The 17,529-nt window shown below is 36.7% G+C and overlaps 1 protein-coding gene across 1 annotated transcript in view; it reads right to left on the bottom strand.

Moving 5' to 3' along the window:
* Positions 1–17,529, bottom strand: part of LOC136035767 (exportin-T-like) — a 77,506-nt gene that overhangs the window by 12,640 nt on the left and 47,337 nt on the right. The window lies entirely within an intron of this gene.

Here is a 17,529-nt window from a genome sequence, read left to right as displayed (position 1 = left end):
AAAAAAATAAATGACGACACTCAAAGAGAAAGCGACCAGGACAAAAGGAATGTTCGATTAGCAATCAACAAAGCACCGGGACATAGGGAGTATAAATGACGACCAGGACACAAGTAAAAAAAAAAATTAACAAAACTAAAAAGAAGGTAAAAACTACAAAAAAACTAAAAAGAAAAAAAAACTAAAAACTAATAAAAAAACTAAAAAATCTAAAAATCTAAATAAACTAAAAAAGAAAAAAAAAGGAAAAAAATAAAGGAGAAAAACAAAACTAAAAAACGAATGTATATACAGACCGGTACACCGGGATACAAATGACGACCGGGACACAGGGAATATAAATAACGACCGGGACACAGGGACACAACTACAACGGGGACACCGGGGGAAACAGGGGGATATAAATGACGACCGGGACAAAAAAACTAAAAAGAAATAAAAACTAAAAACTAATAAAAAAAACTAAAAAATCTAAAAATCTAAATAAGCTAAAAAAGAAAAAAAAAGGAAAAAAATAAAGGAGAAAAACAAAACTAAAAAACGAATGTATATACAGACCGGGACACCGGGATACAAATGATGACCGGGACCCGGGACACAGGGAATATAAATGACGACCGGGACACAGGGACACAACTACAACGGGGACACCGGGGGAAACAGGGGGATAACCTGACAATCTATTTATATGCAAAGACAATGGGACAGCAAAGAATGTTGTATATTCGCAAGTTTTACGTAGTTAAAACCATATATATATATATATATCTATATTCACAGGTGGGACATAGGGACACAACTACAATGGCGCGTAACTATTATGGCGCGTAACGACTTACGCGCGCGGGGGGGCTTGGGGGGGGCGCGAAGCGCCCCCACCAACTAGGTGTTGGGGTGGCGCGAAGCGCCACCCCAACAGCTAGTATATATATATATATATATATATATATATATATATATATATATATATATATATATATATATATATATGTTTTTAACTACGTAAAACTTGCGAATATACAACATTCTTTGCTGTCCCATTGTCTGTGCATATAAATAGATTGTCAGGTTTACCGACTCTTGAACATGCAACATATAATGGTCCATGGGAAAACAATCCGTATTCAGATCTATACCTCATGATTCTAATGATTGCCATTGAGCTTTGTTGATGGTGATTGCTAATCAACCATTCCCTGAGTCGCCATCGTCATTTATATATCCCCCTGTGCACCCCGGCGTCCCCTTTGTAGTTATGTCCCTGTGTCCCGGTCGTCGTCATTTATACTCCCTGTGTCCCGGTGCTTTGTTGATTGCTAATCGAACATTCCTTTTGTCCCGGTCGCTTTCTCTTTGAGTGTCGTCATTTATTTAGATTGTCAGGTTTACCGACTCTTGAACATGCAACATATAATTGTCCATGGGAAAAACAATCCATATTCAGATCTATACCTCATGACTCTAATGATTGCCCTTGAGCTTTGTTGATGGTGATTGCTAATTGAACATTCCCTGTGTCCCGGTCGTCATTTATATTCCCAGTATCCCGGTCGTCATTTGTGTCCCAGTGTTCCCCTTTTAGTTTTTTTTTATTGGTTTTGACCTTTTTTTAGGTTTTTTAGTTTTTTTCTTTTTTCTTTTTAGTTTTTTTTTAAGTTTTTATCTTTTTAGTTTTTTTATTTTTATTTATATTTTTTTAGTTTTCTTTTTCTCCTTTATTTTTCAGTTTTTTTCCTTTTTTTAGTTTTTTTTTCTTTTTTAGTTCTTTTAGTTTTTACCTTTTTTAGTTTTTTTTAGTTTTTTAGATGAAAATTTTTTTTAGTTTTTTTCCTTTTTTTTCTTTTTTATTGGTTTTTACCTTTTTTTAGCTTTTTTAGTTTTTTTCGTGTTTTCTTTTTACTTTTTTTTTTAGTTTTTATCTTTTTTATTTTTTTTAATTTTTATTCTTAATTTTATTAGTTTACTTTTTCTCTTCTATTTTTCAGTTTTTACCTTTTTTTTAAGTTTTTTTTTTAGCTTTTAGTTTTTTTTAGTTTTTTTTTCCTTTTTTTCTTTTTAGTTTTTTGTTGGTTTTTGCCTTTTTTTTTAAGCTTTTTTAGTTTTTTTTCGTTTTTTCTTTTTACTTTTTTTAAGTTTTCATCTTTTTATTTTTTTTATTTTATTCTTAATTTTATTAGTTTTCTTATTCTCTTCTATTTTTCAGTTTTTTCCTTTTTTTAAGTTTTTTTTTTAGTTTTTAGTTTTTTTAGTTTTTTAGTTTTTTTAGTTTTTTTAGTTTTTTAGCTTTTTTATTTTTTTTTATCAGTTTTTAGTTTTTTTTTGTAGTTTTTGCCTTTTTTTAGTTTTTTCAGTTTTTTTTAGTTTTTAGTTTTTTACCTTTTTTAGCCTAACCAGGATTTGAACCTGGGACCTTCATTCTCCGTTCTGACACCCTCTCTCACCGAGTGACTACTCCAGCATGTTCATTTTGGTGTTTTAAATGGTATATTATTAACCAAATTAATGTGTTTTACAATATACTAAGCATCGTCAAAGCAAAAATGATGGCAACTAATTTCATGACGTCAGCCGAAACATGACGTCACCTGATCCATCCACAGATCCACACACAGACAACTTATTTATATATATATAGATAAGATATAATCTGGCGTAACAGACATAGTGTAACAGACATAAAAGACAGACAACTTATTTTTATATATATAGATTTTTATATATATAGATACAGTTTCTTCTTTAGTTTTTTTTTTCTTTTTTAGTTTTTTCTTTTTTTAGTTTCTTCTTTTTATTGATTTGTTTTCTTCAATTTCTCAATGTTCATTCTAACATTGACACTTGGAAAAATCTTTACGTGCCAAGCATGCTAAAGCTCCAACAATTTAAATTAAACATCAAAATTGGGGTATCTGTTTTAAGGTTTTCGAATTACTTTAATCTATTTTCAAAATATATTGAAATATTTGTGCAATTCCCAGTTTTTTTTTAGTTTTTTCTTTTTTTAGTTTTTTAGCTTTTTTAGTTTTTTTTTAGTTTTTTATCTTTTTTATTTTTTTACGCTTTTTCTTTTTAGGTTTTTTCTTTTTTTAATTTTTTTAATTTTTAATTTTTTTTTAGTTTTTTCTTTTTAGTTTTTTTTTAGTTTTTTACCATTTTTCTTTTTCGAATTACTTTAATCTATTGTCAAAATATTTCGAAATATTTATGCAATTTCCAGTTTTTGCATTCTAGTTTGTTTTCTTTTATATATATAGAAGATATAATCTGGCGTAACGGACAGACAACTTATTTTTATATATATAGATATATCTATATATATAAAAATAAGTTGTCTGTCTGTGGATGTGTGGATGGATGTGTGGATGGATGTGTCAGGTGACGTCATGTTTCGGCTGACGTCATGAAATTAGTTGCCGTCATTTTTGCTTTGAAGGTGACGTCATTCAAGTTATATAAGACATATGTTCGCCGTCATGTTTCGGCTGACGTCATGAAATTAGCTGCCATCATTTTTGCTTTGAAGGCATCATTTTTGCTTTGAAGGCGTGACGTCATTCAAGTTATATAAGACGGATGTTCGTGTAGAATTCTATTAATGCTTAAGTTTATAATGACTGATGAAGATGCTCAAAGAGTCTATGCCAGAAAACTTGCTGGTGATAGAGAAAGTCAGAAAAGAAAGCGTGCCGAGGAACTACCAGAGCAACGCGAAAGCAGACTTGCTGCTAAAAGAGAAAGTGAAAAAAGAAAGCATGCCGAGGAACTACCAGAGCAACGCAGAAGCAGACTTGCTGCTAAAAGAGAATGTGAAAAAAGAAAGCATGCCGAGGAACTACCAGAGCAACGCAGAAGCAGACTTGCTGCTAAAAGAGAATGTGAAAAAAGAAAGCATGCCGAGGAACTACCAGAGCAACGCGAAAGCAGACTTGCTGCTAAAAGAGAAAGTGAAAAAAGAAAGCATGCCGAGGAACTACCAGAGCAACGCAGAAGCAGACTTGCTGCTAAAAGAGAATGTGAAAAAAGAAAGCATGCCGAGGAACTACCAGAGCAACGCAGAAGCAGACTTGCTGCTAAAAGAGAATGTGAAAAAAGAAAGCATGCCGAGGAACTACCAGAGCAACGCGAAAGCAGACTTGCTGCTAAAAGAGAAAGTGAAAAAAGAAAGCATGCCGAGGAACTACCAGAGCAACGCAGAAGCAGACTTGCTGCTAAAACAGAATGTGAAAAAAGAAGGCGGGCCGAGGAATTACAAGAACAGCAAGAAATCAGGCTTGCTGCTGATAGAGAAAGTAAGAAAAGAAAGCGTGCCGAGGAATCAAAAGACCAGCAGGAAATCAGGCTTGCTGCTGATAGAGAAAGTAAGAAAAGAAAGCGTGCCGAGGAATCAGAGCAATCTGAAAGTTATCGCCTGGCATTCAGGTACAACCCAGTCGATGATTATAGCTTGAGTAGCTGTGTTCAAATCGGGACAATGTCCAAAATTTGTCCCTATTGCAAGGCCTTGAAATTCAATGGTGAAACAATGGGAATGTGTTGCGCCTCAGGAAAAGTTAAACTTCCTCTATTGGCTGCACCACCAGAGCCATTGAAGACTTTCCTTACTGGAACTACGTCAGAATCTAAGCGTTTTTTGTCAAAAATCAGACAATACAACTCATGTTTCCAAATGACGTCGTTTGGAGCCCAAATCGAAAATCCAGATCAATTTATGTCTACTTTTAAAGTAAAAGGGCAAATTTATCATAAAGCAGGGTCCCTTCTACCATTATTAGGCGAGAATCATAAATTTTTACAATTGTACTTCATCAGTGATAGAAATTCTGAATTGAATGCACGTTGCGAAATTTCTCCCAACGTTGAAAGGACAATCGTTTCCCAATTGCAACATCTTTTCCACGAAAATAATAATTTAGTGCGTCTGTTCAAAACAGCCATCGATTTGATGCCTACTGATACTCATAAAATTGTTATTTCCGCTGACAAAACGCCTCCTGGCCAACATGTGCGTAGATACAATGCTCCGACTATCGACGAAGTGGCAATCGTTATGGTCGGTGATCAGTTTTTACCTCGAGATATTATTCTACATAAGCGAAACGCCCAGTTGTTAAGAATTGCTGAAACTCATCGATGCTACGATGCCCTACAATATCCTATCATTTTTTGGGATGGAGCCGACGGCTATCACTTTAATATTAAATTGATGAATCCAGCCACTAACAAAGAAATGAATAAGAAATGCAGTGCAATGCATTATTATTCCTATAGACTAATGATTCGGCAGGATGAAGAAAATTATATTTTAAAATGCCGTGAATTGTTTCACCAATTTGTCGTGGATATGTATGCAAAAATTGAATCAGAACGTTTGCTATATATCCGCCTGAATCAGACCAAGCTCCGCTCTGAACAATACATTCATTTGCGAGATGCAGTTATAAATGACGGTAATACCACAAACGTTGGAAGATTAACAATTTTACCTTCGTCATATGCTGGCAGTCCACGTCATATGCATGAATATGCTCAAGATGCTATTGCGTATGTTCGTCTCTATGGTCGTCCAGATTTATTTATTACATTTACATGTAATCAATCTTGGGACGAGATACTGCAGCTTTTACTTCAAGGACAATCGGCGGTTCATAGGCATGACATTACGGCACGTGTCTTCCGGCAAAAGTTGAAATCACTGATAAACTACCTTGTAAAACATGAAGTGTTTGGGTCAGTGCGATGCTGGATGTACTCAGTGGAATGGCAAAAACGAGGTTTGCCACACGCACATATACTAATCTGGCTACATAAAAAAATTACTTCAAACGAAATTGATGATGTGATTTCCGCTGAAATACCTGATAAAAATGTCGATAAGGGGTTACATGATATTATTGTAAAAAATATGATACATGGACCTTGCGGTGCACTGAACGAAAATTCACCATGCATGGCCAAAGGAAGGTGCACAAAGCAATATCCTCGACTTTTAGTACCCACAACAATTACTGGCAATGATGGTTACCCACAATATAGAAGAAGATCTACTGAAGATGGCGGTAAAACAGCAATAATAAAGAAGCGTAACGGTACCACCATCGAAGTAGATAACCAGTGGGTTGTTCCATATTCCCCTTTATTATCCAAAACATTTAATGCACATATAAACGTTGAATACTGTAACTCCGTAAAGGCAATAAAATATATATGTAAATACGTCAACAAAGGCAGTGACATGGCAGTTTTTGGCTTGCAGTCCGAAATCAAAGATTTCGATGAAATCGTAGAATATCAGGCTGGAAGATACATAAGCAGTAATGAAGCTGTTTGGCGAATTCTTTCATTTCCGATACATGAACGTAGTCCAGCTGTTGTTCACTTAGCGGTACATTTACAGAATGGTCAACGTGTTTATTTCACGGAAACCAACGTGCAACAAAGAGCCCTGAATCCACCGGATACAACATTAACAGCTTTTTTTTCGCTTTGCAAAAATGATTCTTTTGCGAAAAAACTGCTGTATACTGAAGTGCCTTCGTATTACACGTGGAATACTAAAAATAAAGTATTTGAACGTCGAAAACAGGGTAAGTCAGTCGACGGCCAACCTACCATCTTCAAAGATACCACGATAGGAAGACTCTACACCGTTCACCCCAATCAACATGAATGCTTCTTTCTACGCCTGCTTTTGGTGAATGTACCCGGTCCGACATCCTTTGAGTATTTGAGGACTGTAAATGGTACTATACATGACACTTACCGTAGTGCATGCCAAGCTCTGAATTTATTGGAGAATGACCAACACTGGGATAACTGCATCAATGACGCGTGCGAAACGTCAACCCCAAGTCAAATTCGTGCATTGTTTGGCATCATTTTAACAACTTGCTCTCCATCAGCTCCTACAGAGTTATGGGAAAAATATAAGTCAAAAATGTCCGAAGATATACTTCATCGAAAACAGTTAGAGACGTCAGACATGACTTTTGATTTTACACCAGAAATTTATAACTACACTTTAGTTGTTATAGAAGATATTTGCATAAGTATGGCAAACAAACCTCTTCAGGGTTTGGGAATGCCTTCACCTAACCGTATCGCTGCTGTTTCGACATGTGTAGAATTGGATCGTGAACAAAGTTACAGTACGAGTGATCTATTGTCGTATGTACAAAATAACATTTCCAAGTTAACGTCGGAACAAAAAGACATTTATGATACGATAATGCATTGTGTCGATAACAACGTTGGAGAAATTTTCTTTTTGGATGCGCCAGGAGGTACTGGTAAAACGTTTGTGATAAAACTGATTCTGGCATCAATTCGATCTAAAAATGATATAGCGTTGGCAATTGCGTCGTCCGGAATAGCCGCAACATTGCTGCCTGGTGGAAGAACTGCTCATTCCGCTTTGAAATTGCCTCTGAACTTGCATTCTACAGAAACTCCCACGTGCAATATTTCCAAATCATCTGGGATGGGTAAAGTATTGCAGCAATGCAAACTTATTATTTGGGATGAGTGCACAATGGCACACAAAAAATCGCTCGAGGCTCTGGATCAATGCTTGAAAGATTTAAGAGGGAATTCGAAACCCTTTGGCAGCACATTAATATTGCTTGCAGGAGATTTCAGGCAAACATTACCTATAATACCTAGATCAACTCCTGCAGACGAAATGAATGCTTGCCTGAAAAATTCTAATTTATGGGCACACGTAAAAACATTAAAATTAACTACAAATATGCGTGTCCGATTGCAAAACGATGACTCTGGTCAAACATTTTCAGATCAATTGCTAGCAATGGGAAACGGAAAGCTCCCAGTAGACTCAATTTCAGGACGTATACAACTACCTGCTGATTTCTGTAATTTAGTGACGTCCAAAAATGAATTGATTGAAAATATATTTCCGAATATTCTAAAAAATTATAAAAATAATAAATGGCTAAGTGAAAGAGCGATTCTCGCACCCAAGAATATAGACGTCCACGAAATCAACAATATTGTTTTGACCAAGATTCAAGACCAGGCAGTCCTTTACAAGTCAGTCGACACAGTTTTGGAACCAAATGAAGCGGTTAATTATCCATCTGAATTTTTAAATTCCATAGATCTTTCAGGGTTTCCACCACACGTGCTACAACTAAAAATAGGCGTACCAATAATATTGTTACGTAACATAAACCCACCAAAGCTTTGCAATGGCACTCGACTTGCCGTAAAAAAAACAATGGAAAACCTAATAGAGGCCACAATCCTGACAGGGCCTTTTGAGGGTGAGGCTGTTCTTATTCCTCGCATTCCCATGATTCCAACAGATCTGCCTTTTCAATTTAAAAGATTGCAATTCCCAATTCGATTAGCATTTGCAATCACCATTAACACAGCTCAAGGTCAATCATTAGAAAAATGTGGTATTGATCTTAATACTGATTGTTTTTCCCATGGACAATTGTACGTTGCATGTTCGAGGGTCGGTAAACCTGACAATCTATTTATATGCAGCGAGAATTGGACAGCGAAGAATGTTGTATATTCTCAAGTTTTACGAAGTTAGTTGTATTTCGGAACAGACTGTTGTATATTCACAAGTTTTACGTAGTTAATTTGTATTGTATCTATCTATCTATCTATCTATATAAAAACGAGTTGTGTGTATGCATGTTTGTTTGTTTGTAAAAAGAACGTTTGCATATGACGTCATTATTAGTACATACGGCTTTGTATATGGACAGACAATGGGAAAGCCAAGAATGTTGTATATTCGCAATTTTTACGTAGTTTGAAACACATATATAAATCTATCTATATTCACAGGTGGGACACAGGGACACAACTACAATGGCGCGTAACTAATATGGCGCGTAACTAATATGGCGCGTAACGACTTACGCGCGCGGGGGGGCTTGGGGGGGGGGCGCGAAGCGCCCCCACCAACTAGGTGTTGGGGTGGCGCGAAGCGCCACCCCAACAGCTAGTATATATATATATATATATATATATATATATATATATATATATATATATATATATATATATATATATATGTTTTTAACTACGTAAAACTTGCGAATATACAACATTCTTTGCTGTCCCATCGTCTGTGCATATAAATAGATTGTCAGGTTTACCGACTCTTGAACATGCAACGCATAATGGTCCATGGGAAAACAATCCGTATTCAGATCTATACCTCATGATTCTATTGATTGCCCTTGAGCTTTGTTGATGGTGATTGCTAATTAATCATTTCCTTTGTTGCCGTCGTCATTTATATATCCCCCTGTGCCCCCCGGCGTCCCCGTTGTAGTTGTGTCCCTGTGTCCGGGTCGTCATTTATATTCCCTGTGTCCCCGTCGTCATTTGTGTCCCGGTGTCCCAGTCTGTGATTTCTATTTGAGTGTCCCGGGCGTCATTTATATTCGTCAGGATATTGTAGGGCATCGTAGCATCGATGAGTTTAAGCAATTCTTGTCAACTGATTGTTTCGCCTATAAAGAACATTATCTCGAGGTAAGAACTGATCACCGGCCACAACGATTGCCACTTTGTTGATAGTTGCGTATCAGGAGGCATCAATTCGATTGCTGTTTTTAAGCAGAAGTACTAAATTATTATTTTTGTGGAAAAGATGATATATATAAATATATATATATATATATATATTCTTTTTAGTTTTTTTCTAGTTTTTACCTTTTTTAGTTTTTTTCTTCTTTTGTATCAATGCTAAAGCCAAGGTTCAAACCTGGAGCCTCTCGGACCTAGAACCTGAAACATAACGCTTTACCAACTCAGCTACTTCGGCGTGAATACATTCGTTTTGAGCAGCTTCCTCGGGTGTTGCCATTGTAGGTTCTTCAGTCATTTTACAATTAGAAATTTCTCTTTCAACGGTTTTCTTACAATTAAAAATTTGTCTTTGAACGATATTCTTAAATACCTGTGTCCTGGTCGTCATTTATATTGCCCGTGTCCCGGTCGTCATTTGTGTCCCGGTATCCCAGTCTGTAATTTCTCCTTGAGTGTCCCGGTCGTTATTTATATTCCCTCTGTCCCTGTCGTCATTTGTGTCCCGGTCTGTAATTTCTCTTTGAGTGTTTTTTCTTTTTAGTATTTTTTAGTTTTTTACATTTTTTCTTTTTTCAGTTTTCTTTTTCTTCTTTATTTTTCAGCTTCACTATGAAATACATATCGCCGAACCTTTGTTTTTTTAACTAAAATCTGGTAGGCATTGATGACCTTATCCAAGTCAAGATCCCAAACCCAATCATCATCGCTATCATTTTCAGTTTTGATATGTTTTGACTCTCGCTGTCCAGGTGGATCTTCTTCTAACTGCGCGGTTTTGCGTTCTTTAGCCTCAAGCCTATTTCCTTGCTGTTCTTTTGATTCCTCGGCACGCTTTCTTTTCTGACTTTCTCTATCAGCAGCAAGTTTTTTGGCATAGACTCTTTGAGCATCTTCATCGGCTTTTGCCATTGTAAGTTCATCAGTCATTTTAAACTTAAACATTAATAGATTTCTACGTGAACATATATGTCTTAAATATCTTTAATGACGTCACCGTCATAGCAAAAATGACGACAACTAACTTCATGACGCCAGTCGACACAGAAACATGACGTCACCTGATCCACAGACAGACAACTTATTTTTATATATATAGATAGATATAATTCTAAAATTGTCAGGTAATTTTCTATTTTGAAATAAAGACTACAAATTATTGCTCAGACAACATAAATATTTTTGATATTTACATAATAGCTTTAGTGGTTCTGGACTGAAAACTAAATATGCTAATCAAATTGGGAATTGCAATCTTTTAGGTTGAAAAGGCAGATCCATTGGAATCATGAGAATGCGTGGAGTAAGAAAAGCCTCACCTTCAAAAGGCCCTGTCAAGATTGTTGCCTCTATTACGTTATAACAGACATAACACGTCATTTGTATCCCGGTGTCCCGGTCTGTAGTTTTGTTAGTCGACAAACATGACGTCAGACGACAAACAACTTCATGACGACATACAGCTCAATCCTTATAATGACGTCAGTCGACAGACAGACAAACAACTTATTTATATATATCTTCTATATATATAAAAATAAGTTGTCTGTGGATCTGTGGATCTGTGGATCTGTGGATCAGGTGACGTCATGTTTCAGCTGACGTCATGAAATTAGTTGCCATCATTTTTGCTTTGAAGGTGACGTCATTCAAGTTATATAAGACATATGTTCGCGTAGAATTCCATTAATGTTTAAGTTTACAATGACTGATGAAGATGCTCAAAGAGTCTATGCCAAAAAACTTGCTGCTGATAGAGAAAGTCAGAAAAGAAAGCGTGCCGAGGAACTACCAGAGCAACGCGAAAGCAGACTTGCTGCTAAAAGAGAAAGTGAAAAAAGAAGGTGTGCCGAGGAATCAAAAGACCAGCAGGGAAACAGGCTTGAGGCTGATAGAGAAAGAAAGAACAGAAAGCATGCCGAGGAACTACCAGAGCAACGCAGAAGCAGACTTGCTGCTAAAAGAGAAAGTGAAAAAAGAAGGCTTGCCGAGGAATCAAAAGACCAGCAGGGAAACAGGCTTGAGGCTGATAGAGAAAGAAAGAACAGAAAGCATGCCGAGGAACTACCAGAGCAACGCAGAAGCAGACTTGCTGCTAAAAGAGAAAGTGAAAAAAGAAGGCGTGCCGAGGAATCAAAAGACCAGCAGGGAAACAGGCTTGCTGCTGATAGAGAAAGAAAGAACAGAAAGCATGCCGAGGAACTACCAGAGCAACGCAGAAGCAGACTTGCTGCTAGAAGAGAAAGTGAAAAAAGAAGGCGTGCCGAGGAATCAAAAGACCAGCAGGGAAACAGGCTTGCTGCTGATAGAGAAAGTAAGAAAAGAAAGCGTGCCGAGGAATCAGAGCAATCTGAAAGTTATCGCCTGGCATTCAGGTACAACCCAGTTGATGATTATAGCTTGAGTAGATGTGTTCAAATCGGGACAATGTCTAAAATTTGTCCCTATTGCAAGGCCTTGAAATTCAATGGTGAAACAATGGGAATGTGTTGCGCCTCAGGAAAAGTTAAACTTCCTCTATTGGCTGCACCACCAGAGCCATTGAAGACTTTCCTTACTGGAACTACGTCAGAATCTAAGCGTTTTTTGTCAAAAATCAGACAATACAACTCATGTTTCCAAATGACGTCGTTTGGAGCCCAAATCGAAAATCCAGATCAATTTATGTCTACTTTCAAAGTAAAAGGACAAATTTATCATAAAGCAGGGTCCCTTCTACCATTCTCAGGCGAGAATCATAAATTTTTACAATTGTACTTCATCAGTGATAGAAATTCTGAATTGAATGCACGTTGCGAAATTTCTCCCAATGTTGAAAGGACAATCGTTTCCCAATTGCAACATCTTTTCCACGAAAATAATAATTTAGTGCGTCTGTTCAAAACAGCCATCGATTTGATGCCTACTGATACTCATAAAATTGTTATTTCCGCTGACAAAACGCCTCCTGGCCAACATGTGCGTAGATACAATGCTCCGACTATCGACGATGTTGCAATCGTTATGGTCGGTGATCAGTTTTTACCTCGAGATATTATTCTACATAAGGGAAACGCTCAGTTGTTAAGAATTGCTGAAACTCATCGATGCTACGATGCCCTACAATATCCTATCATTTTTTGGGATGGAGCCGACGGCTATCACTTTAATATTAAATTGATGAATCCAGCCACTAACAAAGAAATGAATAAGAAATGCAGTGCAATGCATTATTATTCCTATAGACTAATGATTCGGCAGGATGAATAAAATTATATTTTAAAATGCCGTGAATTGTTTCACCAATTTGTCGTGGATATGTATGCTAAAATTGAATCAGAACGTTTGCTATATATCCGCCTGAATCAGACCAAGCTCCGCTCTGAACAATACATTCATTTGCGAGATGCAGTTATAAATGACGGTAATACCACAAACGTTGGAAGATTAACAATTTCACCTTCGTCATATGCTGGCAGTCCCTGTCATATGCATGAATATGCTCAAGATGCTATTGCGTATGTTCGTCTCTATGGTCGTCCAGATTTATTTATTACATTTACATGTAATCAATCTTGGGACGAGATACTGCAGCTTTTACTTCAAGGACAATCGGTGGTTCATAGGCATGACATTACGGTACGTGTCTTCCGGCAAAAGTTGAAATCACTGATAAACTACCTTGTAAAACATGAAGTGTTTGGGTCAGTGCGATGCTGGATGTACTCAGTGGAATGGCAAAAACGAGGTTTGCCACACGCACATATACTAATCTGGCTACATAAAAAAATTACTTCAAACGAAATTGATGATGTGATTTCCGCTGAAATACCTGATAAAAATGTCGATAAGGGGTTACATGATATTATTGTAAAAAATATGATACATGGACCTTGCGGTGCACTGAACGAAAATTCACCATGCATGGCCAAAGGAAGGTGCACAAAGCAATATCCTCGACTTTTAGTACCCAAAACAATTGCTGGCAATGATGGTTACCCACAATATAGAAGAAGATCTACTGAAGATGGCGGTAAAATAGCAATAATAAAGAAGCGTAACGGTACCACCATCGAAGTAGATAACCAGTGGGTTGTTCCATATTCCACTTTATTATCAAAAACATTTAATACACACATAAACGTTGAATACTGTAACTCTGTAAAGGCAATCAAATACATATGTAAATACGTCAACAAAGGCAGTGACATGGCAGTTTTTGGCTTGCAGTCCGAAATCAAAGATTTCGATGAAATCGTAGAATATCAGGCTGGAAGATACATAAGCAGTAATGAAGCTGTTTGGTGAATTCTTTCATTTCCGATACATGAACGTAGTCCAGCTGTTGTTCACTTAGCGGTACATTTACAGAATGGTCAACGTGTTTATTTCACGGAAACCAACGTGCAACAAAGAGTCCTGAATCCACCGGATACAACATTAACAGCTTTTTTTTCGCTTTGCAAAAATGATTCTTTTGCAAAAAAACTGCTTTATACTGAAGTGCCTTCGTATTACACGTGGAATACTAAAAATAAAGTATTTGAACGTCGAAAACAGGGTAAGTCAGTCGACGGCCAACCTACCATCTTCAAAGATACCACGATAGGAAGACTTTACACCGTTCACCCCAATCAACATGAATGCTTCTTTCTACGCCTGCTTTTGGTGAATGTACCCGGTCCGACATCCTTTGAGTATTTGAGGACTGTAAATGGTACTATACATGACACTTACCGTAGCGCATGCCAAGCTCTGAATTTATTGGAGAATGACCAACACTGGGATAACTGCATCAATGACGCGTGCGAAACGTCAACCCCAAGTCAAATTCGTGCATTGTTTGGCATCATTTTAACAACTTGCTCTCCATCAGCTCCTACGGATTTATGGGAAAAATATAAGTCAAAAATGTCCGAAGATATACTTCATCGAAAACAGTTAGAGACGTCAGACATGACTTTTGATTTTACATCAGAAATTTATAACTACACTTTAGTTGTTATAGAAGATTTGTGCATAAGTATGGCAAACAAACCTCTTCAGGATTTGGGAATGCCTTCACCTAACCGTATCGCTGCTGTTTCGACATGTGTAGAATTGGATCGTGAACAAAGTTACAGTACGAGTGATCTATTGTCGTATGTACAAAATAACATTTCCAAGTTAACGTCGGAACAAAAAGACATTTATGATACGATAATGCATTGTGTCGATAACAACGTTGGAGACATTTTCTTTTTGGATGCGCCAGGAGGTACTGGTAAAACATTTGTGATAAAACTGATTCTGGCATCAATTCGATCTAAAAATGATATAGCGTTGGCAATTGCGTCGTCCGGAATAGCCGCAACATTGCTGCCTGGTGGAAGAACTGCTCATTCCGCTTTGAAATTGCCTCTGAACTTGCATTCTACAGAAACTCCCACGTGCAATATTTCCAAATCATCTGGGATGGGTAAAGTATTGCAGCAATGCAAACTTATTATTTGGGATGAGTGCACAATGGCACACAAAAAATCGCTCGAGGCTCTGGATCAATGCTTGAAAGATTTGCGAGGGAAGTCGAAACCCTTTGGCAGCACCTTAATATTGCTTGCGGGAGATTTCAGGCAAACATTACCTATAATACCTAGATCAACTCCTGCAGACGAAATGAATGCTTGCCTGAAAAATTCTAATTTATGGGCACACGTAAAAACATTAAAATTAACTACAAATATGCGTGTCCGATTGCAAAACGATGACTCTGGTCAAACATTTTCAGATCAATTGCTGGCAATGGGAAACGGAAAGCTCCCAGTAGACTCAATTTCAGGACGTATACAACTGCCTGCTGATTTCTGTAATTTAGTGACGTCCAAAAATGAATTGATTGAAAAAGTATTTCCGAATATTCTAAAAAATTATAAAAATAATAAATGGCTAAGTGAAAGAGCGATTCTCGTACCCAAAAATATAGACGTCCACGAAATCAACAATATTGTTTTGACCAAGATTCAAGACCAGGCAGTCCTTTACAAGTCAGTCGACACAGTTTTGGAACCAAATGAAGCGGTTAATTATCCATCTGAATTTTTAAATTCCATAGATCTTTCAGGGTTTCCACCACACGTGCTACAACTAAAAATAGGCGTACCAATAATACTTTTAAGAAATATAAACCCACCAAAGCTTTGCAATGGCACTCGACTTGCCGTAAAAAAAACAATGGAAAACCTAATAGAGGCCACAATCCTGACAGGGCCTTTTGAGGGTGAGGCTGTTCTTATTCCTCGCATTCCCATGATTCCAACAGAACTGCCTTTTCAATTTGAAAGATTGCAATTCCCAATTCGATTAGCATTTGCAATCACCATTAACAAAGCTCAAGGTCAATCATTAGAAAAATGTGGTATTGATCTTAATACTGATTGTTTTTCCCATGGACAATTGTACGTTGCATGTTCGAGGGTCGGTAAACCTGACAATCTATTTATATGCAGCGAGAATTGGACAGCGAAGAATGTTGTATATTCGCAAGTTTTACGCAGTTAATTTGTATTTCTGAACCAAATGAAGCGGTTAATTATCCATCTGAATTTTTAAATTCCATAGATCCTTCAGGGTGTCCACCACACCTGCTACAACTAAAAATAGGCGTACCAATAATACTTTTAAGAAATATCAACCCACCAAAGCTTTGCAATGGCACGCGACTTGCCGTAAAAAAAAAACAATGGAAAACCTAATAGATGCCACAATCTTGACAGGGCCTTATGAGGGTGAGGCTGTTCTTATTCCTCGCATTCCCATGATTCCAACGGATCTGCTTTTTCAATTTAAAAGATTGCAATTCCCAATTCGATTAGCTTTTGCAACCACCATCAACAAAGCTCAAGGGCAATCACTAGAAAAATGCGGTATAGATCTTAATACAGATTGCTTTATCAATGTACAATTGTATGTTGAATCTTTGAGGGTCGGTAAACCTGACAATCTATTTATACGCACAGACAATGGGACAGCGAAGACTGTTGTATATTCACAAGTTTTACGTAGTTAATTTGTATTGTATCTATCTATCTATCTATCTATATAAAAACGAGTTGTGTGTATGCATGTTTGTTTGTTTGTAAAAAGAGCGTTTGCATATGACGTCATTATTAGTACATACGGCTTTGTATATGGACAGACAATGGGAAAGCCAAGAATGTTGTATATTCGCAATTTTTACGTAGTTTGAAACACATATATAAATCTATCTATATTCACAGGTGGGACACAGGGACACAACTACAATGGCGCGTAACTAATATGGCGCGTAACTAATATGGCGCGTAACGACTTACGCGCGCGGGGGGGCTTGGGGGGGCGCGAAGCGCCCCACCAACTAGGTGTTGGGGTGGCGCGAAGCGCCACCCCAACAGCTAGTATCTATATATATATATATATATATATATATATATATATATATATATATATATATATATATATATATATATATATATATATATATATATATATATATATGTATATATATATATATATAGTTTTTTATTAGTTTTTAGTTTTTTTTCTTTTTAGTTTTTTTTAGTTTTTACCTTTTTTTTAGGTTTTAGTTTTTTATCTTTTTTAGTTTTTTTTTCTTTTTTTAGTTTTGTTTTTCTCCTTTATTTTTCATTTTTTCCGTTTTCATTTTATTTTCTTTTTTAGTTTTTTTAGATTTTCAGCTTTTTTAGTTTTTTTTAGTTTTTGTTTTTTTTTCTTTTTAGTTTTTTGTAGTTTTTACCTTTTTTTTAGTTTTTAATTTTTTTTTACTTATGTCCTGGTCGTCATTTATCCTCCCTGTGTCCCGGTCGTCATTTGTGTCCCGGTGCTTTGTTGATGGTGATTGCTAATCGAACATTCCTTGTGTCCCGGTCGTCATTTATATTCCCTATGTGCCGGTGTCCCGGTCGTCATTTGTGTCCCGATGTCCCGGTCTGTAATTTCGTCAGT

This window comes from Artemia franciscana, chromosome 14, assembly GCF_032884065.1.
Source record: "Artemia franciscana chromosome 14, ASM3288406v1, whole genome shotgun sequence".
NCBI lineage: Eukaryota > Metazoa > Arthropoda > Branchiopoda > Anostraca > Artemiidae > Artemia > Artemia franciscana.
The sequence above is the reverse complement of the archived record's forward strand: the minus strand, read 5'-3'. Positions and strand labels throughout refer to the sequence as shown.